Here is a 26,359-nt window from a genome sequence, read left to right as displayed (position 1 = left end):
TATTTTAATATGACTTTAATGTTTATTTTCTAGATTTAATTAAGATTATGAATCAGAATCAGTCTCCAAGTCCACTGTAAAGTTTATCTATTACTTCTTCTGCTCAGGCACCTGCAAATTAAAACAAAATTGTAATGCTTAAATAAAGTCATATCATCTCAGCACTAGTTACATATGCAGAAGTCATGTTAATCAGCATTATAAAAATGTATGAAATTTTCTTCACTGCACTTGTGCTTCCCTTACTATCGTTAAGCCATGATACAAGATAACTTTGCACTTACTTATCATTTCTGGCAAGTGGATGGTGCAATCAATTTGCACAAAGATGAATTTATTTCATCCAAATATTTCATGTGAATAAAAATTCCAAATGGAGGCACTTGTCCGATCAGACAAGATATATGCATATTGTAGTTAGCTGGACTCTAGCTTTGATAGTCCTGGGCAATAGGATAAGCTGATTTTGTTATCAGTTTAGAAATGCATCCGCTTTGCAAATACTATGCTTTAAAAGACGAAACTGAATCCAATATTGATGAAATAAGAGTCATTTGGATTACCTTGTTTTTTATCATTCTGCGTTGGTTGGGTGCATATTTGAGGGTCTCTGATATGGTCTCTTCCATTCCATTTGCCTTTGCTTTGCCATTAGTTTTCAAGCAGGCTTCTGCAAGAGTAATACAATGTTTTAAAAAGGTTTCACAACAAAGGATGCATTGCATTTTTCTAAATGCCAGCAATAATCAATGGAATATTTTTAAAACATGTACTTTGAAATGTGGTCTCAAGTTACTTTATCAATTCATTTAAAAATCTCTGGCAAGTCACATGAAAAACACAATTTAAATCAAGCCATACTTACTTATCAAAACCTGACATATCACAAGCTCTTGAAATGCTTTTTTCCCTTTACGTCCCTTTGGACTATACTCTGGCCAGTCTTTTTGTTTTAAGCTTTTTCATCATCCTGCAGACACTATCCCCAATTGTAAACCTGCCAAGGGAGCTCAAGTAGCATATCTGAAAATAATAATAATAATAATATTACTATTTTTTGATTTTGATATTTTTATTATTAGTAGTATTTCATGATCGATGTGACAAAATATGCTTGTATATAGTTATTTTTTGCCATGGTTTTGCAAGCAAATTTAATTTCTCTAACTTGAAAAAAATTTGATAACATTAACTATGCAACACAATGTACTAATAGCAATTATAAACCAAATTAACCACCGTGAATCTATTAACTTCATAAATGACATTCACTCAAGGATTGAATTAAAGTAGCCACATAATATGTAATAGTGTATATGTAGTAAAATACCTGTTACATGTTCATCTCTAAACATGTTTTGGCCTACATCCGTAAGACAAAACAGCCGACCACTACATGTTCACCCCACCCCCAAAAATAATTATACAGGCACTGCAGAACTTGCATAATGCATATTGAGGTTCACAACAGCAAATAAAGGTTATAACAGTTTTTTTAAAAAGAAAATAAAGCACCAATTTACCATCTTCTTGGAGAGTTTGGGATTCTCCTCCAACCTCTGGCAAAGGCCCTCTAGTTCCTCCACTGAATCACATGGCATTGCAAGAATTTCTTCTCTATATTCTGTGTCTGGGCCTTGTGTATGAACTTGGAGGGCCAGCTGCTCCAACAAATTCTCAATATTTGTGTCCAGTTTCATAAGTACATTGAACTGGAAATCTGTAACAGATTTGTGATGAAATTAGTTTTGAAAGATCAAGATCATTATTATAAACTCCTTAAAAAGAGCTGTACAGTGAACATGGGTTTAACAATGAAATATATTTATGGAATGAAATACATGGTTTTTGTACAGTTTATATGAAAACTTTTCCCATAATCCTTTATTTTTTTATTCCCTGGATATGTTGTTTCACTGCTGGTGTCTGTAAAGTCTGCATTCAATGTAGATGGTTTAGGCGTCTGACTTACACAAGACAATGGTATACATCAGAAAGAAAAATAAAAAAAACCAATGGAATGATGAACAGTCGACACATCAATGAAAAACAATTCATTGTTTATTTGCACAAATAAGTCTTGAACAGTATGTTTTATGACCTATAATTTAATTAATTAACATCTCACAATGTTCTGAAATAACAGTATCTAAGCTACAAGAGCTTGTGCTTTCATGTCATAATCTTCCATTTTGCAAACAAATTTTGATGTTGAATCAATGTATATGACCTTAGCATTGAACACTAACATTCAAAATGTCTACAAGATGACAAGACTATTATCAACTGAAGTGACAACAAACCAATGAGTTTTACGTGCATTGAACATAAGCATTTTTAAATGCTATAAAATGTGTTTTTAGTGTATGGCCACAAATTACCCAACATTTTGTCAAACATAAAACAGTTCTACTACCTTAGATGAGAATTAAATTCATAAATACAGTGTATAATTGACCTACTCGTATTTAGAGAGCTGTAAATGAAATAAGAGATTATATAAAAGTCAACGCCTGTAGTATTTGTTTCATTATTCTATAATGTACATTTTTTTTCCATCCTCAATACTTACTACTTGCAGAGGAACTGGCAGAGAGAAATCTTTATATTCTCCACTCCAGAGTGGATGGGGATGGTGATGGTGTTGTCCTTCTGGATGCAGCTAAGAGTATAAAGATGATCACTACTCCTTAACTGCAGTAAAAAAGAAACAAAGAAATCAGACTGGATTTTTTGGCATGTAAACAAAATGCATACTGGTTGCAATGACCACTGTATATAAAGCAGTGATACAGTATATCACAAAATGCATTCTTTTTTAACAAAACATCTAATCTCATATATACAGCATCATGAGTAAGTAAGTACTCTTAAACACATCTTATTAAACAGACAGAAAAATGATGAAATTTATACATACTTTTGATAAAGAATTTCCAATTGTGGCATGGTATAAAAGCAATTGATAAAAAATAAAAAGAGACCAGATAAACTAAATAGAACATACCAGAAGGATAAGAGGAAATCTTGGAGTCTGCAAAATACTCTCCATTTCAGGAGGTTTTGGATGAGATGGCTGACCAGAAAGGTTTCCACTTGAGATTTTCATCTTTTTTCAGTTCTTCATTTTCATCTGAAATGTCAATGAGAACTTGTAAATACTGTATGAGTCCTTGAATACACTGACTCCTTGTGACATACAGGGTTTGCAGAACAATCGCTAGCAATATTCACCACTTTTAAATCCAGCTGGTGAATTTTCACCATGAAATGCATCCGAATGCAGTGAATAATCCTGGATTAAAGACAAAATAGTGTACAGAAATGTGCAATAAATTAGTCAAGCTCCAGACAAAACAAAGATATGATTTATCTCTGATTCATAATGACTTTTCTTGTACTACACATTTTACCAATGCAAATTACATTGAATTTTGTAAATTAAATGGTACAATTAAGATATGTATGTCAAAAGATTACTAATCTTCAGCTTTCCAATTAATGCTAAACACAAGTATCAAGTCATGTATTTAGTCTCTCACCACCAATAAATGCATTTTTAAGTAATCATCCTAGAGTGCACCAAAGTCATGTGAACTTGATCCAATTCCAACATTACTGCTGCTTGAGTGCTTAGATCCAGTATTGCCTTCACTAACTGATGTTATTAATACCTCTCTCTCATCAGCATAATTTCCATCATTTTTCAAAACTCCCATTGTAAAACCTCTGCTGAAGAAACTAACACTACACCATAAGGATTTAAAGAACTACTGCCCGGTTTCTAATCTCCAATTCATATAAAAAATCTTACAAAAGGTTGTTCAATCCCAGCTTGCATCTTGTCTGAATTCAAACAGTCTTTTTAGCAATGTACAATCTGCATATCGCCCTTGCCACAGGACACAAATTGTGTCTGCAAATAGATTACACTCCAGCCCAGTTGATCTATGTTGTGGTGTTGCACAGGGGTCTGTTCTTGGACCTGTTCTCTACACTCTATACACTCAGCTGCTCTCAAGTGTCATAGATCATCATCCAGTGTCTCACCAGTTGTACACTGATGACACCCAAATATACAAATCTAGCCACCCAACTGAAGTTGATGCTACCATCCAAGGTGTAGAGATGTGCATTTCTGATGTGAAATCATGGATGACTTGTAACAAGCTGCAGATGAATGATGATAAAACTGAGGCCATTCTGATTACAACACAAAGACTTTCTCATTCACGTCCTTTACCTCACACAATAAATATCAGCAACACCAACATTAAATTCACACAATCAGTACAAAACCTAGGTGTTACTCTGGACAGTACTCTCACATTGCACCAACATGTCATGAACATATGCAAGGCTGCATATCTTGAGCTGAGACGCATCAGCTCCATTCTCAGATATCTTTCAGTTGATGCCACTAAAACACTTGTGTGTTCATTACTACTTTCAAGACTGGACTATGGTAACTCAATTCTGTCTGGTTCATCTTAATATCTACTGCAGAGACTTCAAAAAGTTCAAAACATAGCTGCTTGGATCATACTCAGAGTACCACAATCAGAGCACACCTCCCCGCTGCTCTGTACCCAACACTGGCTATCCATTCGATCCAGAATCAAACACAACATTAGTTCTCTGTGCTACGTTTCACTGACAGACTCTAGTCCAACATACCTATCCGACCTCACCTATGTGTACACACAAGCAAGATACTTACACTCCTCTTCCGACAATCATATACTCATTATTCTCACTATGAAAACAGAGTCACATGGACAGCATTCTTTTGCATACCAGGGCCCAGCAACATGGAATGAATTGCTCACTGAACTTAGACACAAAGACGCAGTGATCCCATTCAAGAGTGCTCTCAAAACTACTTATTCTGACTGCAAAAACAAACTTAATGACTTAATAATGTTAACTACCTTAAATATTCTCAGCATGTTTTTTATGTTTTCTAATTTCATGGTGTTTGTTTTTGTAATCATATCATTGTGTATGTTTTTATGTTGTCTAATGTTGCAAAGCGCTTAGAGCTTCTAAAGATTAGGCGCTATACAAAGTCCTCATTATTATTATTATTATATTTAGCTTGGATGAATATTTTTTAAATCAGTGGCCATAACTAAAACAATGGGATTTTGTTTTATGATCATAAAAGTATGTTGGACACCATCCATGATGTACAATGCTGTCTGACATTTCTATGCACCTAAGGTTTCCATCTCAAATATTAAAGCAAAATGCATACCAAATTTGACAGATTGACGAAAATAAAAAAAAGCAATGCTTACCATTTGAAAAGAGGCAATTGTCACTAGAATATTCTATTCAAAATGATATTAATTTTGGACACAGGGGATACCACCCCCATGTTTTCCTGACTCGTGATATGTCGGCCTATTCTGTGCACAGCTTTAAAAGATGTAATGTTTATCCATCGAGCTATAGAAATGAAATACATTTACTGTAGACTGTTTCTGTCAGCAGTTAAGTTGAGTAATTAGGTCAGGTTTATAGCTAGTTTACAAAATTCAATGTAGAATGCCAATAAATGACAAGATATATTTTTGCAAACTAAAGTGATCTTGAAAAAAGATTAGTAAAGTTTAACATTTTATAAAAAATAAGCTATTATGTGGAAGAGAAACAACAATGAAATAGGATGCAATGTGTTTGCGTCTTGTTGATGGGGGAAAATTACTAAAGAATTTAGAAACAGACTATACGCTGGGGAATTTTTTGAGAATTTATGTTCTGGCGACAAGTTTACATATTGGGTAGCAGATGATTTTGCATGTGCGGGACAACTTCTTGCAAAATTGGAAACTTGGATTAAAATGCAGTATTGTTTTAAGGTATACATTACCATATTTTATATAATGTATTGTATGATTCTAAAAGATGCATAGTTAATCGGAATTTCTGGGTTACAGATTCAAGAAGGTCATGGAGTGGGTCTACATGTTGACTAATAAATTACTATTTGATCCCCTAGGTGATATTTCAATTCTAAATTAAAACTAATAATACTTAATGTATAACCAAAAATGCGACAACCTGGTGGAGAGGCGAAAATGGATATAAAAAACTTCCATATAGCCTCAGCAAATTTAAACTGAATAAATAGGGAAAAAATAATTAAACTAAACAACAAGACAAATTATGATATGATTTTCATACAAGAAACACATAATAAGTTGACTAAAGAACTAATAACTTCATATGAGGAAAAATTAAATGGGGTTATAATTGTGAATGATTATAAGGAGATGTAAGGGGAGGGGTAGCTACTTTTATCAAGAATAAAATGGGAGTAACTTGGGAGCAAAAAAACAAGGGAAACTTTTTTGCAGGAAGATTGATACATATTGTGATACAGGACACTCATTTTATAAATGTATAAATACCTGCTAATAAAAACAAAAAGCAACAATTCATTGAAAACCTGTTTAAATATGTAGAAACAATTTCAAAGGCCCCCCTCCAATCTGTGTTGATATTGATGGAAATATTGTGGATCTGATGTGCAATCTTACTGCATGCAAATCTTTCCAGAAAGCACCTAAGTACTGTTTAGACACCGGTATTTGGTAACAGCCATATCTAGCGCAAAATTCAAAATGGTCATAAGACAGAAGGTTGAGTAGCTACAATGTCATAGCCTCAATGTCTCCACGAAGTAGGGATAGTAATATTTGTGCTAGGGTTGTGCTATTCCATGTCGATTTACAAGTAACCAAACAGGATTTGATTTGGAAATATTTTTCGCAAAAAGATCTCTTCTGCCAATGGTAGCTCAATGGCTGGGAGAAATACTGGCAAGTCAGATGTGTATAAAATGTACAGCAATGTTTGCAGATAAAATTGTCAAAAATGTTTGCAGGTTTTAATGAAAGGGCTATATCAGCCTTGAAAGTGCCAGAAATTATCATTATAGATGTGGCTTGAGTCTACATGTTTTCAGTTAACAAAAACAGAGTATCAAAGCTAGTAACTGGCATCCTTGTTAATTTGACTAATAACTATTTTTAATTAACCATTTCAGATTTATAAATATATACTCAATAGTAGTGAAGTGGGATGATATAGCATCAATGGGACTTACCATTAAAAACCACCCTGGGACGATATAGCGTCAATGGGAAATTTAACATTATGGAAACCCTTGGGACGATATAGCGTCAAGGGGAATTTAACATGGGAATATGGGACTGTTTAGCGTCAAGGGGAATTGAACAGGGTGGGACTGTACAGCGTCAAGGGGAATTTAACATGGGCAAAAAAAAAAAAAAAAAAAATCTTGGGCCTGTTGAGCATCAAGGGGAAATGGAACAGGGTCAGGACCCTATTTTAATAAGGTCCCGACCTGATGGGTCTATGGAAATGGAACAGGCGAATATTGAAACAGGGAGGGGTCTCTATTTTTTATTTTTTTTAAAACAAAAAAAAAAAAAAGAAAAAAAATGGGTAGGCAATGAAAGTCAAGATCTTTTCGAGACCTATGAGTGGCCCTGAAAAGGGCCTTTGGGTTTCTTCTTCTTCTAACTCTTCCACTTCTTCAACCATCTTCTAAATTTTACCAATATTCCTGTCATCTTCTTCTTTATTTCTGACTCAGGCATCCAGTCAGGATGACCTATCACTCGGAATTTCTCCTGTATTCTTATCCAGTTATTGTTGAGTTTCTCAAAGCTTTTTTTTCTCTTTCTATTTTCTTCTTCTTTTCTTTCCTTAGACCACTTTTCTTTGATGTTCTTTACCTCTTCCGTCAGCACTTTCCTCATTACTTCTTCCGTTTTTGTCAACTGGTCGAACCCCCAATTTACGTATCACCACTCCATCCAATACAATACTTTTTCCAGGAAGCACCCGACTTGGATGACATGGTCCAGTGCTTCCTTCAAACTTCCCACTCTGACATAAGGTGGGTCAGTAAATCCGCTTGACTTGTTGACTTCTTCTTCTATCATCCCTGCGATGAGATCTCCGGCCACCTTTAGTCCTTTGACTTGAATAGTTAACAAGTCTTGCCTATTTCCATCACTCCATTCCTTTTCTATTCTTCCTACAACATATTCAACATCCATTATCCAAAAATAGATATCTCTTAATAGATTGAATAATTTTGTCACCTCCATCTTCTTTGTTTATTCCGTGGAATGGTCTGAACGATTGTTGTTGTTGTTGAGTTGAATTATAGTGGCGTGCGCTTCGCATTGAGCATGTACCACTGGTTTATGATGCCACAGGCACCTAACTGATTACTCCTTGGAGGAAGGAATGGAGCCACTTCCTCCAGGCATATCTGTGTTCACAGAACACTAATTGATTGGGCCGTCAGGTCAAGGTACTTTTGTGTACACATCGATCTGATTGTAAGGCCTATGTTTTGTTTGAGTGGGATTGGACCCAGCACACACTCTGTCATTCATTTGCATTGATTAGCGACTAGTGGGATTGGACCCGATCTAGTCCGTATTTTTAATTTATGATGCGTGCACTGCACGTATATGTTTTGATGTCTGTCCGTCGCAAAGGGCGAAAGTGGTCAGGCTCGGGCGGAGTTGTCTTGCCACAGGTTAGCAGGGTTTTTCCGATCCAGGGTATTTTTGTTCTAAATTTCCGTCTTTGGAATTTTGAATCATAAAAACTCTGTGCTGTTTTTAAGAGAGATAGAGTCTATTGAGGTCGATGTTAGCTTTTAGGTGACAGTATTTGTCGATTGGTTTTGCAGCCTTGTGCTGCTGGCCCTGGATGGAGTTGGTGTTTTTTCCATCTTACTGAGTAATTGTTTTTGGGTCCTAATTATCTAGTTGTAAATTTTGGTTGCATCCTTGTGCTGCTGGCCCTATAGTCACTGGTTTTTTTTGACTACCTTATACAAGTAATTTTTGGGGTGGTATTCTATATATTTGTTATATTTGCAGCATTGTGCCGCCGGGCCCGATAGTCGTTGGTTTTTTTTGACTACCTTATATGTGTAAGTTTAGGGTCTTAATACGGGGGATCCCTGATGGTCTATTCTTGCGACCACCTTTTACGTTCTATTTTGGGACTATATGGTTATACCTAGTTTTTGTCTTAGCTGTCACCTATGTAGAAGATAGACTTTTGGAGCTGTTAGTTAGGGTGTTAGGTGAGTATTAAGTTAGGAGAAGTGGAGAAGGTTTGTTTTGTTTTTCCCACCACCCACCCCCTGTATATTTCTTCCTGGTATTTGAACTAGGTGTTTTTTAATTTAATGATATTTGTTTGTAGAGTTTTATCAGTCAGTGGGCTAGTTTTGATAAAATGAGTTTTTCTATTGTTCAGAATTTGGTACTTGTTTTGTGAGTGTATTTATTTTGTAATACTTTTGGCTAGATTCGGATTAGATTCCCTCGTCGATCACACTCGCCTCTCATAAATGGAGAGTTCGGGGAGACTGAATCCTTGTCTTCGCCATTGGTCCAAATTTGATATATATATATTTTATGTAAGTATTTATTAGTGTAATTTAGATAATTTCATTGCTTAGCCGGTTTCGGATTAGATTCTCTCGTCGATCACACGGTCTGAATGACGAATACTGTAGGTTCTTATAGTTAAAGCGCAGACCTGAAGGAAAACATCCCCCTAAGACTAAAATCTTATATTACCAAGATCATCACTTAAAACGTACAATTCACAATCTTCTCCTAGAGCAAAAGTAATCCACATAGTGAGTAATTTCAGACCACTGCCATTCAGGGTAACGTTCAAGAATCTCATTGAACTCTTTTGATGTAAACGGTCTAAAGCGATATAATAGTATGAATGCACCCTTGACCCAGAGAAATCTAACACACTGGTTGACTTTTTTCACTTATCTCTTGTGAATTTCTCGGAATAAAAGTTCTACAGTTATCCATTGAGATTTCACTCTGGCAAGCCCCTGCCAAACTTCCTTGTAAATCTTCTCTTGCAGTTCTTTAGGTAATGATTCAATATCGTTTTTGAAATGAAGTTTAAATACTGGTCTCGATGATGTCCAACATTTGACTCCTAACCAATCTGGTTTCTTCTTTAACGACATGGTAAGTTACTTCAATGTCTCGGTCCCACTAAGGGCAAGTAATGACAATTCGGTGACCAACGAGCATGTTCTAGATAGGCCGAATCTTGTGGTTCCCAGTGGTGAAGTGACACACCGCAACTGAAGCACTTGACTTTATCCCCTTCGTGCAAGTAGAAAAATCTGGCTCTGGCTAATTCTTTGGGGATCGGTCCTCCCAGATACTTGGGCCATTTTCCTTTGAATGATTGAAGACGATTTTCAAAGTCGCAGTATTCCGACAAACACACAGGGAACGAATATTCGTCTTTCACAGGTTCGTTTCGATGAGGGCTGGGTGACATGGACAGGAGTTTGCTCAAGTCTGGATGACATCCGTAGGGGGGTAGACGTGAAGGTGAACATCCACATTTAAAATGAAACCCAGTAAAGTGTCCAAGAGGACGAGCAGCATCGCTTTCGCATCCCTCAGGTTTGACACGCACAGCATCACTTTCCATGAGAGGGGTAGTGAGAACAAAGTTCTCATGATGCTTTACGGCATCGCTAAGGTCACAGCGTACAGCATCGTTCCCATCGCAAGGCTCACAATCACATTCCACTTCAGAAGCCCCAAACTTGAATTGTGCCTTTCTGAACTTGTTTTGTGTTTCTCTGAAAGGATTCATCTTGTTCGCTTGGTCTCGGTAGTCACAATGAACTATCGATCTTGACCATAGCCCCTTTTTATACTAGTCACAATGCAGTCTCAAGCTTGTACATCGTTCCTTTTTTATATCTAGTTTTTGAAGGTACTGTCTCTAAGGTACCGTCATAATTGTACCGTAGTGTAATGGGTGGAAAGGCCATAGAAAGGTAAGGGCAGTGCAAAGACCATCGAGTGTGTTCCAGAATAGCTGAACCTTTATAGATACATAGATTCATTCGTAACTTCAGTCCACAAGCGAAACACTGTACTTCGTATCCCAATCCTGACTCAGGTCCCAAGTAGACAAATCCTGTTCTAGCTAAAACATGCGAAGAAGGTAATCCTTCCCTATCCGAAAACTATTTCTGAAATGTGTCCAATCGACGGGCACAATCACAATAGTCAGGTAAGAAGACTGGAAAATGGTAGGGTTTGAACTTGGAGTTCTCATCAGGTTTCTCACTTGATTCTTGCTGTGGCGTAGTCATGCTTTTGGTGAGTGGCTATCCACTTACAACCAATGTTTTATACCGACATGTCCATATGGCAATATAAAGTAATTGGGAAGCCGCACTCGCTTCTGATACACGATTTGACAGACTTTTTCCAAGGGTCGACTGACGATGTGGTGAGTGGGTAAACGTACAATCTTGTTCGGTTGATAGGTGGTCACTTTAAAGTGTTCATCTTCTCTAGACTGCAAAGCTTCTTTCAATACGCCAAAGTTCACCACTCGACTGGTACGATAATTCAGAGTCAATCCTTTCACTTTACACTTCGTGTGCACTTCTCCTTGTTTGTCCCGGTATTCGTAGCCGTAATTTTTAAGACCGCCACTGGCGAAACTTAGAATCTTGTCGTCAGAATGCTCGTCTGTCCAGGCTCCTAAACGGTCTCCTTCGATGTTAGAGTGCTGTTGACTCGGGTGATCGATGTAGATGCAACTATCCGTGTCAAAGTACAGGACGCGTTCCCCTAACAGTTCTAAAGCTTCGTACAGTTTTAAGCGAGCATGAGCTGTCACGTAAGCTGCAATGATGACATTTCCAAAAGGATCGGCTTCTACAAAGTCCAGATCTTCTTCGTAATTGACTAAGATCAAATCTTCGCGAACGACGTCCACGTGTTTGATGAATTTAGTTTTGTTGTGAATCATCTGGAAGTAGCAGGAAGGTTCTGTCAAATATTCTTGGGTAAACACGGTCGTTGTGCCATTTTACCCCACAAGCAATTTAACATCACTTTGGCAAACGATCGCCTGCCTTTGTTTTTCTCGATGTGATCTAAAGTAATGCCTTCTTGTGCCCAGTATTTCTCTTTGAATGTCTTTTGGTCTTCGGGAGTGTGATACCAGGACGGATAACCACTGGCTTCTTGCTTTAGTTTCAAAAAGGCATCCACGTAGTCTGCCAAAATGCCTTTCTGAGTGGGGTCACCCTTGTTGTATTGTTCTGTCTTGGGAAAGTGACAAATTTCATACACTTCTAACAGTTGGTATCCCATGTCCAGAGCTTTGAACAATTCTACGCTGACCCACGTCCCCGTCAAGGCCCGTTCTTCCTGGGTGTGCTGACAAGGCTGGTCTTGGTTGCACGTTTCAGCACAAGTAAGGCACAAAGGAAACATCAGTTTGTCTTGACAATGGTGAGGTAGAACGGGATGGTACAAGTCAGTGGGAGCCAAAACTTTACATTTGATCAAGCCTTCATATTGTCGAATGTTTTTCAAATCGATGTGTTCCGTCAACAATTGTGGGTGCCCTGCAGGAAAGCGACAATATTTGCATACGTAGGGATACAGTGAACACACGTCCAAGTATTTGATTTCTTCTCCTTTCTCTTCGTCGGCTTGGTACAGCAAACTGGTGGCATTGGTCCTTCCTCCGTACAAACTATCCCTCGTGTTCAGGGGGTCCATGAACTGGTAACTTTCCACGAGGTGTTTAAACTCTGGATCGGTTTTCAAACGGTGATGGTACTCGTGTTCCCACATTTCCACCACTTAGTATCCTTCCTGTTCTAACTTTAGGCGTTGCTGACATGTGGCCTGGTACAAGTCTTCCATGGTTCATTGTAAAAACTGATTTTTAGTGCCACGGTCAGGGTAACAGACGGGGCATCCGTGAAATAAGCAACCTTTAAACTCGTACACAATCTTGGGGTTTTCTAAGTCCCAACCATCGACCGAATGCATTCTGATGGTCTTTTCACCCCCTCCGTTGCGGGCATGCTGAATCCATTTGTCTTCCTTGTCGCACAAGTAATGTAACCAGCGTAGGGCTTTGACCGAGTATTGACGTTTGACATAGTTGGTCATTTGAGGACTGATGACAGCCACGGTGTTTTCAGGCATGAATCATTGCCGGTACACTAAGGAACACGCTTTGGCAATGGTGCAAGCTTCTTTGAAAGGATCGACCCCTCCGTGTTCCATGAACAGTTCTCGAAATTTTCCACAGCAACACCGTAAAATGTCCACGTCGGAACGACAATACTTTAGCATTTCTTCCTGAAAGTCGAAAGGGTCAGAGGAGTGAGCCTGGTACCAAGCGTAGAAAGCTTCTCGTTGTTCGGTACGCATGTTGTCAGGGTCGTAATAGTGAGCCTCAGGCAAATGGGGTAGAACGGTGTGTTGATTGGCTTCCGTATTGAAAAAGTGTGGAAAGCACCCTTTAGCCATTTCTGTCATTCCAAACGTTTTAGGCATTCGACTCAAAGGCATGGCTAAGTAACTCATCGAATCTTTAAACTGTACTTGTCCCACTTGCATGAAAATGATTTTGGCTCCATTCAAAGTGACTTTAGGACGTTCGGTGCCATGTTCTGTATAGTATCTGTGAAGAAACTGTCCATCGTATCCGGAGAAATTGTGAGCCATCACTGTGGCATGACGATGACAATCTCCGTAACGTTCGATGTCCTCTTGGATCCACGTCTTGTCGATGGAGTGTAAGACCCATCGAGCGAAATCAGCTAGCGTGTTTGGTCCTCGAAAGATTTTTTCACGTCCTCCAGAAATCTTGCTGCAGTGAAGGCAATGACTGAAAATAGGTTCTTGAATGCACTTCTCGCACGCTCGATGAGCCACGCAGAAATTAGAAATGTGAATACCAGTCTCTTGCATGCATTCAAAATCGAAAAAGATGAAATTGCCTTTCTTCTTGTGACCGATCTCTTTCTCTGGTTGGGGTTGGTATTTTTGCACATAGCATTCGTCTTCCAAGTCCACGATGTGGCAGCAAATGTGACATTTTTTCTTTCCTCGACACAGGTGTGCCTTGGCATTATTGGTAAGTATGCCTTGTCCACAGGTAGGGCACAATCTCAGCAGCTGACAAGCACATTTCTTCTGTGAACCTTGCATCTTCAAATGTTGTTGGTAACAGGCAGGGCTGACAAACGTGCGCAGACCAGTTGAACAATGCACTCGTTCTTGTCCTTCGCTCAGACAGGGTGGAGAGGCCAAACATGCTGAGCATTTCAATCCACATCTCGGTGATGAACCCTTCTGCTTTCTCTAACAGTACTTCGGACTTGAAATCTTTAAACTTCACCGTGTATTTGTAAGCTGTAGTTCTAAATTTTCTAGAGGGATGCTCTTCCGTCTCTTGAATGGAATAGTACTTTTCAGGGTTGACTAAGGGTGGTGAACTTTGTTTAGAGGGTTTGGATTCTGGTTCACTCATGTCCTCTTCAAAATCACTGGCATGAATTTGTGCCAAGACTTCAGCCCTGGTACGAGGCGATAAAGCACGTTTCTGCCTCTTACTTTCTTCTTCCTTCTTCTCAAATGAATTAGATCGTTTCATCTTGATAGCAAAAAGTCAAATGACTAAAGTTTAAACACCATGGACTAATTTATAGTCATAGCAGACCAGCGTATATAAAAGGGTATGTGTCTTGTCCTTTCACTATTCATTTCACTCTCAAACCAAGCACAACGATGGAAGAGACTACCCAGATCGAACGTTTCATCAGAGCTTTGCGAGGGGTCATCCAAAAATTCTCTTCAGACCAGCTGAGGGACTACTCTCCTTCCTTTCAAGATAAAAGTCAAGATACTTGCTATATCTGTCAGAAGAAAGGGCATTGGTCTTCAGAGTGTCCAGACCGTCAAAAAAGAAAAAAAGGGGCTAGAAAAGACAAAAGTCAAGATACCTGTTATTATTGTCAAGAAAAAGGACACTGGTCTCCAGATTGCCCAAAAAAGAAACAAGGAGTCAGAAGAAGAGAGGGATTCTTCAGAGGAAGAAGAGGAAGAAAACAGGTGAAGAAAAAGAAACAGGAGAAGAAAAGAAGAAGAGAAGAAAGTGAGGAGGAATAGGAGGAAAAGACTGTGGTGGTGAAGAAATTCAAAAAACTCAGAGAGTGAACAATGAGACAGAAGAAGTTTATGAACTTTTTAAAATGCTCTGTTGTGAATTATGAATTGGATTGTAAATATTTATAAAAGAATAAATTAGGTATTAAAAGGTAAGTGTCTTTGGGTTTTGATTTTAAAATAAGAACCTACACTCACACACTCATACACACGTACTACAGAGGTAAAATGTTTTTTTTTTTATAGTTTGAATGGATGTTGGCAATTGAAAGTCTATCTCTTTTCGACAGACGTGGGTGGCCCTGAAAAGGGCCTTTTTTGGTGTAGGGGTGAGTTTACGCAATCAACTTTAACTGCCTTAAGCCTTTGCCACGGCCAAGGCATACTTCTGGACTGCGTAGTGTTGATGATGATGATTTGGTTGAAATCACTAAGGGTGGCACGGGAGGCTTAGTCACAGGGTTGGAGTGTTTAGCTCGGGAAGGTCGTATTCTCTTTGGTCGTAATAAAGAAGTCTGATAACATTTGTTTCAGACTTCTTAACTCAGCTAAGATGTCTAACAGTACCGTGACCATTTGATTTTCACACCCTTGTTTCTTTGCTGCTGCTTCTTCTTCTTGTTTTTTTCTTACCTCTTCTTTTTGCTGCTGTTGCTGTAGGAGAAAAGCTTGTTCCGCTTCCTTTTGCTGTTGTATAAATTTCTCCAATTCTTCTTTCTGTCTCTGTCTAAATTTCTCCACGTGTGGTAATGAAGGAGAAGGTGACGAAGGTTCCGGAACAAATTCTTGCGAGGTAAGAAAATCCACAAAATCCCAATTCACCTCTTCTGAAAGTAAGTCCGGTTTCCCTTGGGTATCTCCACAGCTGGTGCACCCCAATTTATCGTTTTCTGAGTTTCCGTCATGTTGAAAAACTGTCGCATGAATTGACTGCACACAGGTGCTAGCAAATCTATATAGACCACATGACGTCACAGACTGCTCTCTTCGGATTGGATGTGGGCGTGTTTGGATTGGTCAGTGAACTCCGTTTCAATCCTTCCTCTCCCTATAAATAAGTGTAGTTCACTGCATTCCTTCACCTGTCCTCGGCGCCTCAACATGTGGACCAACGTTCAATCTTCTACGCTTGTGTCTTCGATGATGTTCAGGACAGACATACCGATGTACGTCCGATCCAAGTGGACAGTTGTCCATAGGACAGATACCAGCCTATGGATACGTAGGATCTATGTGGAGAGGCAAGGATGTCTCAAAAGAGTTTTAGTCTATGGTCCTGCAGTCAGGCGAAGCCTAAGGACAAGAAGAAGTCACAGATGCCCTTTATGTTAAGGGCATATTAACATAAACCCAAAGGCCCTTTTCAGGGCCACTCATAGGTCTCGAAAAGATCTTGACTTTCACTGCCTACCCTTTTTTTTTTTTTTTTTTTTTTTGTTTTAAAAAAAATAAAAAATAGAGACCCCTCCCTGTTTCAATTTTCGCCTGTTCCATTTCCATAGACCCATCAGGTCAGGATCTTATTAAAATAGGGTCCCGACCCTGCTCCATTTCCCCTTGACGCTCAACAGGCCCAAGATTTTTTTTTTTTTGCCCATGTTAAATTCCCCTTGACGCTATACAGTCCCACCCTGTTCAATTCCCCTTGACGCTAAACAGTCCCATATTCCCATGTTAAATTCCCCTTGATGCTATATCATCCCAGGGGTTTCCACAATGTTAAATTTCCCATTGACGCTATATCGTCCCAGGGTGGTTTTTAATGGTAAGTCCCATTGACGCTATATCGTCCCACTTCACTACTCTCAATGTGTTTATACCAATATTAAGTTTCTGTATGTCACTGTGTTTAAGTTTTGATTTTCTCTGTTTTATTTCACTTGATACAAACACATGCTGACTAATCTTGTCATGTGGTGTATCTCGATCATACTGTAAAAGTGCATAGCTTAACACAGGTTTCGAACTCTTGCTATGAGCAGCAGCAGTAAACATGGCATGTACCACTAGAAATCAACTTTTTTTCTTCTTGGCTATAAAATCATTAGGTACTAATGTGTAAACTATTAAGTTGGTAATTTTTTAAATATAATTATTGTGCAGATTTACTAAATGTACTTTTGCGATACTAAGTCCCATGTTTGTTTAAAGGTTCTAACAAGCTGGGGTTTTTATGCAATATGTCATAAGTATATAAGGTGTTGTGGGCTGCATGTATGAAGACAGCTCAGCAGCTTTCTAACTAATATTGCAATTACTATGAGCTTTTTTAAAAGTTATTTATTTTCTTTAAGTTGTTTCTTACTGTTCTGTATATAGTTTAGAAACTTTAAGCAATATTTTGGACTAGTCCGATAACATAAGACACATCACCCAATATATTTGTTGGGGGGCTGATGGGTCTTACTGCCTAACGAAGGGTGCTGTGTGGAGCGTTTTGATGTCGACTAACAGTGTAATGAAAGTCAAATTTTCTGAAATATCACACACAACTGGTAACCAATAACAATGCATTTCTACAAAGTAAAGTTATAATGTTTTTGTCAGACTTCACTTATCCTGATGTCTTTTCTCTAATAAATTCAAATTCTCACAAAAGAACCGGACCTGTTTTCAAGTTTTGTTGGCCCACATTTCAGTTGGCTGGAAAGCGATGAAAGTCAGGAATGCCAAAATCGGGTTAAGCTGAAACATTATTCTTTAAGGAAACAAATAAAAATATGTTTTGCCTATTGGAACTGTAAGCAATGTTTTGTTTCATTCAAGAAACATATTTCCCACATGAACCTACTTAAACAAACTTTGGCGTACCTCGACTACCATTGCATTGCAACAAATTCAAATGTATGTCAATGGAACATGAAAATGTGTCCATTTGCTAGTGTCATATTTTCACTCCACCAGGATAAAGACAGCACTGTAAGTATATTAATTACACATAAATTAGTGGAAGAGCGTCGATATAGGCTGCCAAGTGTGTGAGCTATTCCTGAAACTTGGACTACTCATTCCGATGACAATTGACATTGGAACACATATACATGGCCGTTATTTGGGTAGTAAGACATAGCACTAAAACAAAATATTTTGGACTTGTACATTTTTGTTTAAGATTTTATTTAAGCACAAAATATTTATTGATGGAATTTAATGTGCTTTTCTCTATTCTAAATTATATAATTAATATTCATTCCTAACTTATTTTACAAGCAAACTACATATAGTTATATCATTTGTTATAAGAACTTGGCTATATTGTCAAGTGAGTGTTATCTTCACATACCAACACGTGTATGTACTGATTTTCTGTATTTAAGACTCTAATTCCATGCCTGAGAAATTTTTCTTATGCTGCAATACATGATTCAATTTCTTATACAGAATAGGTCCAAAAATATTCTTAGGGATATAGAATACCCAAGTCATTGTGAGTGTTATCCTTGCTGATTTGATCTTTGCAATACAATTTAATCATTACTTAATCCATGATATGATTGAGGTTTTTTTAAACTAGTAATTTTTTAAATTACATTACATTTTTTTGTAATGTAACAAATCCAAATCACACACACACACTTAATCTAGCACTTCACACACATAATTCCAATGTCTTCACAAAAAGCTCAAAATGTCAAAGTCACTGTGAGTGTTATCTTCACTGACATAATATTCTAACTTCAAGTCAACAATAACTTATTAATCTAGCAATCCAGAAAAGCATAATTTAATGACATTTTTCTTTCATAATTTACTAGTTGTCTAAGTCTGAGGTGGGCAAACTATTTTTCAATGTAGCCACAGGTGTGGCGAATGAGAAGTGAAAAACATCATACGATGCCACAACTGAGCCAAACTTACATGGCCAATTTGCCACTTGTGGCAATTGGTCACAAGGTTGCCCACCCTGGGTCTAAGTCAGTGTGACCATTGTCATTACCAGCCTGAAACCCAATTTAATGCCATTTGTATAAATTCATTTCAAATAAATATTATGATATAGTTGAAGTGTAAAGTCAAGCGAGTATTCTGTTTGCAGATTTTACATTTTAGATATTACAGTAAAGTCATATTTTCTCTTGTGTAGTGAACTTTATTGCAACTGGTTCCAAAATAGTAAAACTTATTCAGTTTTCATTCACCAGAATAGGTATTAATACAATCCTGAATTAACTGTATGGTACTAAAATATACCCTGATCTTGTGTGAGATTGTAATATACAGAACTATACCTCAAGACAACAATAATATATTGAATTTATATTATATCAAGACTGTCATGGTTATGAACTCCAACTTTATTCAGGTTTTTTCATAATAAATGATCATCTTGTGTTATGACTGAAAAGAAATCATTTTAACTCCATTCTCTCCACATTTGTCAGTTGTTATGAGGCATACTCATCATCAGTGTCATAGTAAAATGTAATCTTATCTGGATCAATCTTGCTGGTGCAATATATGAATGGAGAAAGAATATTATCATCCAGATTAAAATATTTTTTATTCAGACTCTACTGAAAATTTTAGCTGGATATGGGATACGGAGCCTGATGTGTACGAACAAAGCAATGTGTACCATGACCTTTTTAATTTAACATTTTAAACTCCTGCAGAAGAAAGAGATTTTTAGATCCATTAAATTGTATTAACAAAAACATTTCTTCAGTATGATTTTCCTTTACTTAGTAGTGACACAACTCATATTTTAAAGTTGTTGTTTTGTGTTTGGTTTGGCTTTTTATGGTAAAGCAACACAAGTAAGTTATTTAGTGCCAAGGCACTTTAAGTATAGTGCCTTGCCCAAGGACGCACCATGGTAGCTAACCCAGGTTGGTCCGATGGTAGAATTTGAACCTACCTTATTTCACAGGTCCAGAAAGCTAACCACTGAGCAACTACAGCTCCCCATCTTATAGTGGAATGCTGGTATACTTTATGATCAAGAAGGATGGGTTGGGGTATGCATGTTGCATCTGAAAAAAGTGATGGAATTTTTGTTTACATAATATTTTAGTCATACAATATGAATCATTTTCTATAGATTTAAGATGTATCAGATCAAGTTAAGAAAAATTATATATTCTGTTTCCTGGGAATGTACTAAAATTCACTGTTAATGTTTGATTTTTTTGGTAGTAAGCTTACTTGGTATTTTTTTCTTTTTAACTTGAATACCTAATTTGTTAACATCCTGTCCTAAATCTTCATGGTTCTGTCTATAAAGTGACAACTGTTGATACATGTAGGGAAGTTTTTGTTTATATCTTTTGATTTTTGTGGTTCTGGAAGTTGCAGTATTTGTTGTTGTATTATTAACCATTTCAGTAATTTAGTGAATGCAGAGTATACTGCTCTATAAATGAAATTTATGGGAAGATAATGTAAAAGTATGTTTCACTGCAAATATAAATTGTTTAAAATAATAATATATCATTTATCATATGACTATTCAATTGTGGTAACTAGTATTCCATCCAATATCTATATATTAAAATATGTCTTTTCATACAGCTGGTGATCATTTAGATACAAGTCCAATTGAACATAATCAAATTATCAGTGCAGGTGTTTTTATTAGTAGTAGTATTGCAAGTATAAGTGTTAGTATTAAGATTTCATATACAGGTATGATAAGTGTATCATAATGTTTAAATGATGCTCCTTGTTACAACATAAAATATGTTCATTGAAACAAATGGTTCACTGGTAAATTGGCAGTAAAGGTCTTCACTGAATTATGTTGCATAAACTATTTTACAATAAAACATATATGATGCATCTCAATTATGATGATGTGGAGGAGGAGGATTAATAATAATGCAGTTTAAGTTATCTTCATCACATAAGTTCTAGCAGATGTGTCATTTTTATGTGGTTCATTATCAGTTTGAAACTGGTCTATGATTCCTGGATCTGGACATATCTGGCCCCCTGCTGTTGTGCTGCTATGGTCTTTACAGTTCATTAGGATATCAGTTACACTTGGTTTACATTTAGAACCCCATGGGATGGAATGCCCAGTTTGAAACTGAGAGAATGGTTAATTATCCATAATATAACTCCTGCAGTTATTATTAGGTTTGATATCAAGGTCTTTCATTAAAAGCTTTTCAACTCATGTTCTGTTCTACCATACAGATAAATAAAGTCAAATTCAAGGCTTTCAGAATTGTCCAGTTTGTTTCATGTGTTGTCAGTTTAATGGGCAGGTAACTAAATGTGCAGCAGACGGACTGTATATTGCCACTGTACCACATAAATATCAGTGCTTAGTCTGCTCTCAGTGGCTGTGGTTTGATTAGTTACAAGTGTCATCACATGTGACTAATTATTAACCAATGTAATGAAACTTATATAATTAGAAGGCTGTATTTAAAAACTCTAAAGATCTTAAATGTGTGCTAGAGGGTAGGGTTAGCAGTTATAATCCCAATTATGTTGTGACGAGCAAAAAGCACTGCACACATTTGAGCTTTTAGTTTGGTTCTGGTAGGGTCAAAACATGCAGGTACATTTTGATCTTTAAAAATTAACATAATTCCCATGTAATACTTTCCAAACCTAAGTATGCAATTGATCTGATAAAAGTTTTGAGATTACTGTTTAGGCTCTGTTCTTACAATACTAGATATACCTGACTACTCCACAGTGAAATGGCCAACTGTTAAGTTATATAAGCCAGATGAGTAATGTTAGCCATTTGTTTAAGTGTTTTCTCATTAATTTCATTTGTGTCACAGAGTTGCATGCAATATTTCTTTCTAGAATAAATTTATTTTATTTTCTAATTGTGTATTTTATGGTCTCACTGGACAGTTTATCTGGTGAATTTTCATCCGACAATGACCAATTACAGAAAAATGAGAATAATTTTACACTGAAGATACTAACAAAAACAAACTAATGATTTTTGTAGAAAGCATACATGTGAGATTTTGACTGCAGTAATCAGGTTAATTCCTGATGCAGCTATTGATTTCTATACTGAACCATCACTGCCACCATCTCCTAAATTTTACATTCTTTTTTGACAAGAAATAGCTATTTTCAATATTTTTCTGTGACAAGGCAGCTAAAAGAATCAGTATGTGGCTTATGCATGAATAAAGTTCACTAGTACTATAACAAATTAGCATACTTTTTTCATCAACCCTCAACCATCTAGATTTTTTTATATTTGCCTCTGTAGCAGACACACATCAAGGTCAGCAGCTCATTTGCAGATCAAGCATTTGATCTCCAATGCTCATCTAACTGTGACAGGCAGTCACTAACAAGCCAACCTATTTCCATGCCTAACTCAAAGTAAATCTAAACCACATTATAGATTTAGCTTATGTGTGAATTTAGAAATGCTAGGCTTGTGATAATTAGGTTCATGCCTTCTACCTTAAAAATTAGGTGTATGTCAAAATACAAAATTATCCAGTGAGACCTATGATGTTAATTTTAATCCCTATGGGATTTGTGACATAAAAAACCCAAATGCTTTATGTATTAAAAGGTAACTAATGGGGGCAGGATCTGCAGTGAATCAATGGTATGTATGATAGACTCCTGATAAAAATGTTTGTGTTACAATCCTGTTATCAAGTCAACCAGGTTACCTACTGCAATGTACCCTTGCCTTACACCAATTCCCTCAGTACTCAGTAAACAACTAGTGTTGCTGTACATAACAAAACCAGTCCATATTGATTTTACCTATTTTACTAAATCCTGACAAAAATAATTCTCTAAATAAAGCATGATTAATATGTGAAGGTCTCGCATGTAATCAAACTCTTCCAAGCTTTTAATGATATGAACCGATTTATCAATGTTTATCAAATTTACATGAAAAACTATTTCTTATTTGTTATCAAATATGTTAGATGTTTTGATCATATAAGCATTTCTGCTACATTAGATCAAAATAATCTTTTTGTCAGAAATAGAGCCCTTATAGTATTTGCAAGGTCAACCAATCAGATGCAGAATTTGAGTTTAATATGAATGAATATTTTTTTTACAAAATTGCTCCTTTGCTATATCTTGATGAGATAAATCTATTTACCAAGTCTGATAAAATTAATGAGAAATAGTTTTAAGAGCAGTAGCAAGAATGGTGAGTGAGATGTAGAACCACCACATTATTTGCATAGAATTTGCTTACAGCCTCAGACATACAAGCAAATAATTAAACAAGTCAGATCTAAATTTGACCATAAACACTGTTGTGCAAGTCGTAAGAAACTCTGCCAATCAGATGCAAGGTCACTTCATTAACATACCTTTATCACACTCATAATAAGCATCATTGTGAAGCTTGACTATAGAAGCCCAATGGCCAAGTATGATCAAACTTGAATCAGCAGTAGTGGTTATAACCTCGTGTATTTGTATGCATCTTCACTTCTTCAATCTAGATCTCATTTATATAAGCATGTATTCTAAATTTAGTAAAAACTGCACTATATGCATAAATACTGCATGCGGTGGTAACATGCTCAGTCAGGTGAAAGATCACTTTATTATTATTAATGGTTAACACTCATCAAACTTCGAGGACAACTTAATGATTTTAGTCTATATTGTGGAAGTATGGCTTTTAGGTTGGTTAAAAGAACTCAACTAATCTTATACATGATCACCTCGTGTATATACTTGGATTTTGCTGAATTCCTAAAGCATGGAAAGATGCCATAAAAAACCACCTAGTACATAATAATTTTGATAAGCAGGATGATAAAATAACGAACTTGCGAAAACAAGATTCACTCAAGTTTATTTACAAAGATCTTTGACAGGAAGCTAAAAGGCAACACACTGCGAAGCAAGAAACTTGGATGCAAGTATTAAATAAAAATATAAGTAGTGAGGAGTGGTCTGATATATATAGCCGGGCAAAATGCTGTACCAAGGATACCAAGTTGATCTCTTTTAACTTTAAATTAATCCATAGAATAATCGCTACTAATGATTTTCTTAAAAGAATTAACATATTTGATGACAACAAATGTACTTTCTGTAAGAGTGAAACTGAAAGTATTGAGCATCTCTTTTATGACTGCAGTATTACTTCACAGTTTTGGTACCGTTTTAATGAAGTTTTTGCACCTTTTTGCCCAAATATTGTACATCTGTCCAAAAAAGAAACATTTTTAGGAAGTGAACAACTGGACAGTTTGGGTAATTTTCTGCTTATTTTGGCAAAATATTATATTTATACTTGCAGATTCAATATGAAAAATCCTTCTATTTTTGCTTTTAAGCAAATAGTTGCAATGCATAAGAACATTGAAAATTACACTGCCAAGGTAAATAAAAAAGAGGACCAATTTCTTCAAAAATGGACCTCAACAATGAACATTTAACTTGTCTCTGACTTGAGGGTAAACAGGAACAAAATACTGTAATATCACAAAAGCCATGTCACCTAGATTTTGGCATTTGCATATGTATATGCGTGTGTGTGTGTGTGTTTTTTTCTTTTTTACTTTCTCTGTAGATTATATTTATTATCCCTAGATTATCTGATAACCAGAAATGTTTGATTGTAAGGTGATCCTGGGATGGTTCCCCGACCCAGTGGTCAACCTATTACGGGGTTAATAAAAAAAAAAAAAAAAAAAAAAGAGAAAAAAAAAAAAAAAAAAAAATTGGATTTTGCTCATTATTAGATTTATCCAAGATGTTGATTTAAGCCCAAAACCAAGTTTTATATAAACAAATTGATCAGAATTATGGACTCCAAAGTAGCTAATTTCTTACTGTTGAAAGACAGAAGGGATGTGAAATAAATAACACACTCTGGACCATTACATAAACCCACTTAGCCTTTTGACCAGTTGAGATAAAATAGCAACAATAATGTTAATTCAGATTGATAAATTATGTTTTCTCACATTACCTCTAGCCCTTTTCAACATGGATGGTATTTTTCTTCCACATATGTCAGCTCTTAATTAGTGGCCCTTTTCCATCATGAATGTTGTAGGTGAAACTCTCAGAATTAGGCTTTTTAATTTGTATCTGAAAAAGAAAAAAATTATTGGTCTGCATATATCAATGTCACCTTTTCTGTATTAAATTAAAATACCATATGTGTGTGTGTGTGTGTGTGTGTTCATTTTAGAATTTAAGCATACTTGTCTCCATGTGTTTATTTAACAATTGATGATGATAACACATAACTGGTTCAATTGATAAAATGTTATTTCTGACTTCTTACAACTGCTCATTATATCTGAATTTACATTCAATGTTTGTTTTAATTAACATATTTTGGATAATGGGCAAATTATTTATTTTGTAGTTTATCATTATATCATTTATCAGTAATTTATCATTCAAATATTTAAAATATAGTACCATTATACTGACTTCATATTCTATATGATATCCCAGCAATACATGTTAAGCAGATAAGTGCAAATAAAAATGTTTAGAATGTAAAAGCTACTCCAAGCTCAAAGAAGATCTGCAAAAGATGATCTCCTACATATTACCAAACAAAAAGCGAAGTTAACGCAGTTACCTTTTTTATGATGTCTCAAACACCAACGGTACTGTACAGCTACGTCTTCTGAGTTTTACCGTCATCTTGTCTTTCAAACCAGAATTAATTTCTTGAGCTCTTACAAAATGAAGAAAATTTTAAATACTATAATTTAAGCAGCTTCTTTACATGACATAAGATAAATTATGGCACAGTGTTATGTCTTTCAGCACGACGCAACTTCACATTTGGACGGCGTGCTGTGTGGGCATCCCTGACACAGCAACTGACATGAATCCTTTATTAGCAGACAATAATTCGGAATAAATCCTTCGCAAATCTAACATTCTCGATTTTTCATAGTTCCACTTTTTCACTGTTGCATTTGTTTGATTGTGCTCATGAAGTTCAATGAATCAAGTTCATCTGCTATCTGAAATCCCGGTTCAGTTGGTATTTTCTTCCGCGCATGATGCCGTGTAAATACAAGTTACGGTCGACATTCAAAGTGGTTTAGGTTAATTTATTATTTTCCTTTATTAAGGTCATTTGCAGAAAGTGTTTCGCTAGGATGAGATAATTTTTAAAAAAATATATCAAAAATAAAACTTTCTTTTCCAACGCTAATACTGGATATATTTCAATTTGTGATTGATACTATAAATAAATATTTAAAAAAACATTTTAGCCCGTGGCTTCGGCGCGCCACTCGTTTTTGTGGGTTTTTTAAAATGTTGTTGGTGTTGTTTTGGTTTTTGTGTGTGTGTATCACACTAAGAAACATACCAGGTATTAGGCCTAACGTAGGAAAAGAAATTATCCTCTATTT

General features: G+C 36.3%; 1 long non-coding RNA gene across 1 annotated transcript; it reads right to left on the bottom strand.

Moving 5' to 3' along the window:
* On the bottom strand, positions 1-25,880 carry LOC149784101 (uncharacterized). The gene is made up of 8 exons (XR_016413743.1): positions 25,570-25,880; positions 24,943-25,064; positions 19,909-20,023; positions 2,573-3,133; positions 1,524-1,720; positions 866-1,023; positions 564-670; positions 1-111 (listed from the first exon to the last, which is right to left on the bottom strand). It is a non-coding gene; the product is annotated as an uncharacterized LOC149784101 (long non-coding RNA).
* Positions 25,881-26,359: the final 479 nt, after the last annotated feature.

Source organism: Sinohyriopsis cumingii, chromosome 14, assembly GCF_028554795.1.
Source record: "Sinohyriopsis cumingii isolate HCF-2022 chromosome 14, ASM2855479v2, whole genome shotgun sequence".
Classification (NCBI taxonomy): Eukaryota; Metazoa; Mollusca; class Bivalvia; order Unionida; family Unionidae; genus Sinohyriopsis; species Sinohyriopsis cumingii.
The sequence above is the reverse complement of the archived record's forward strand: the minus strand, read 5'-3'. Positions and strand labels throughout refer to the sequence as shown.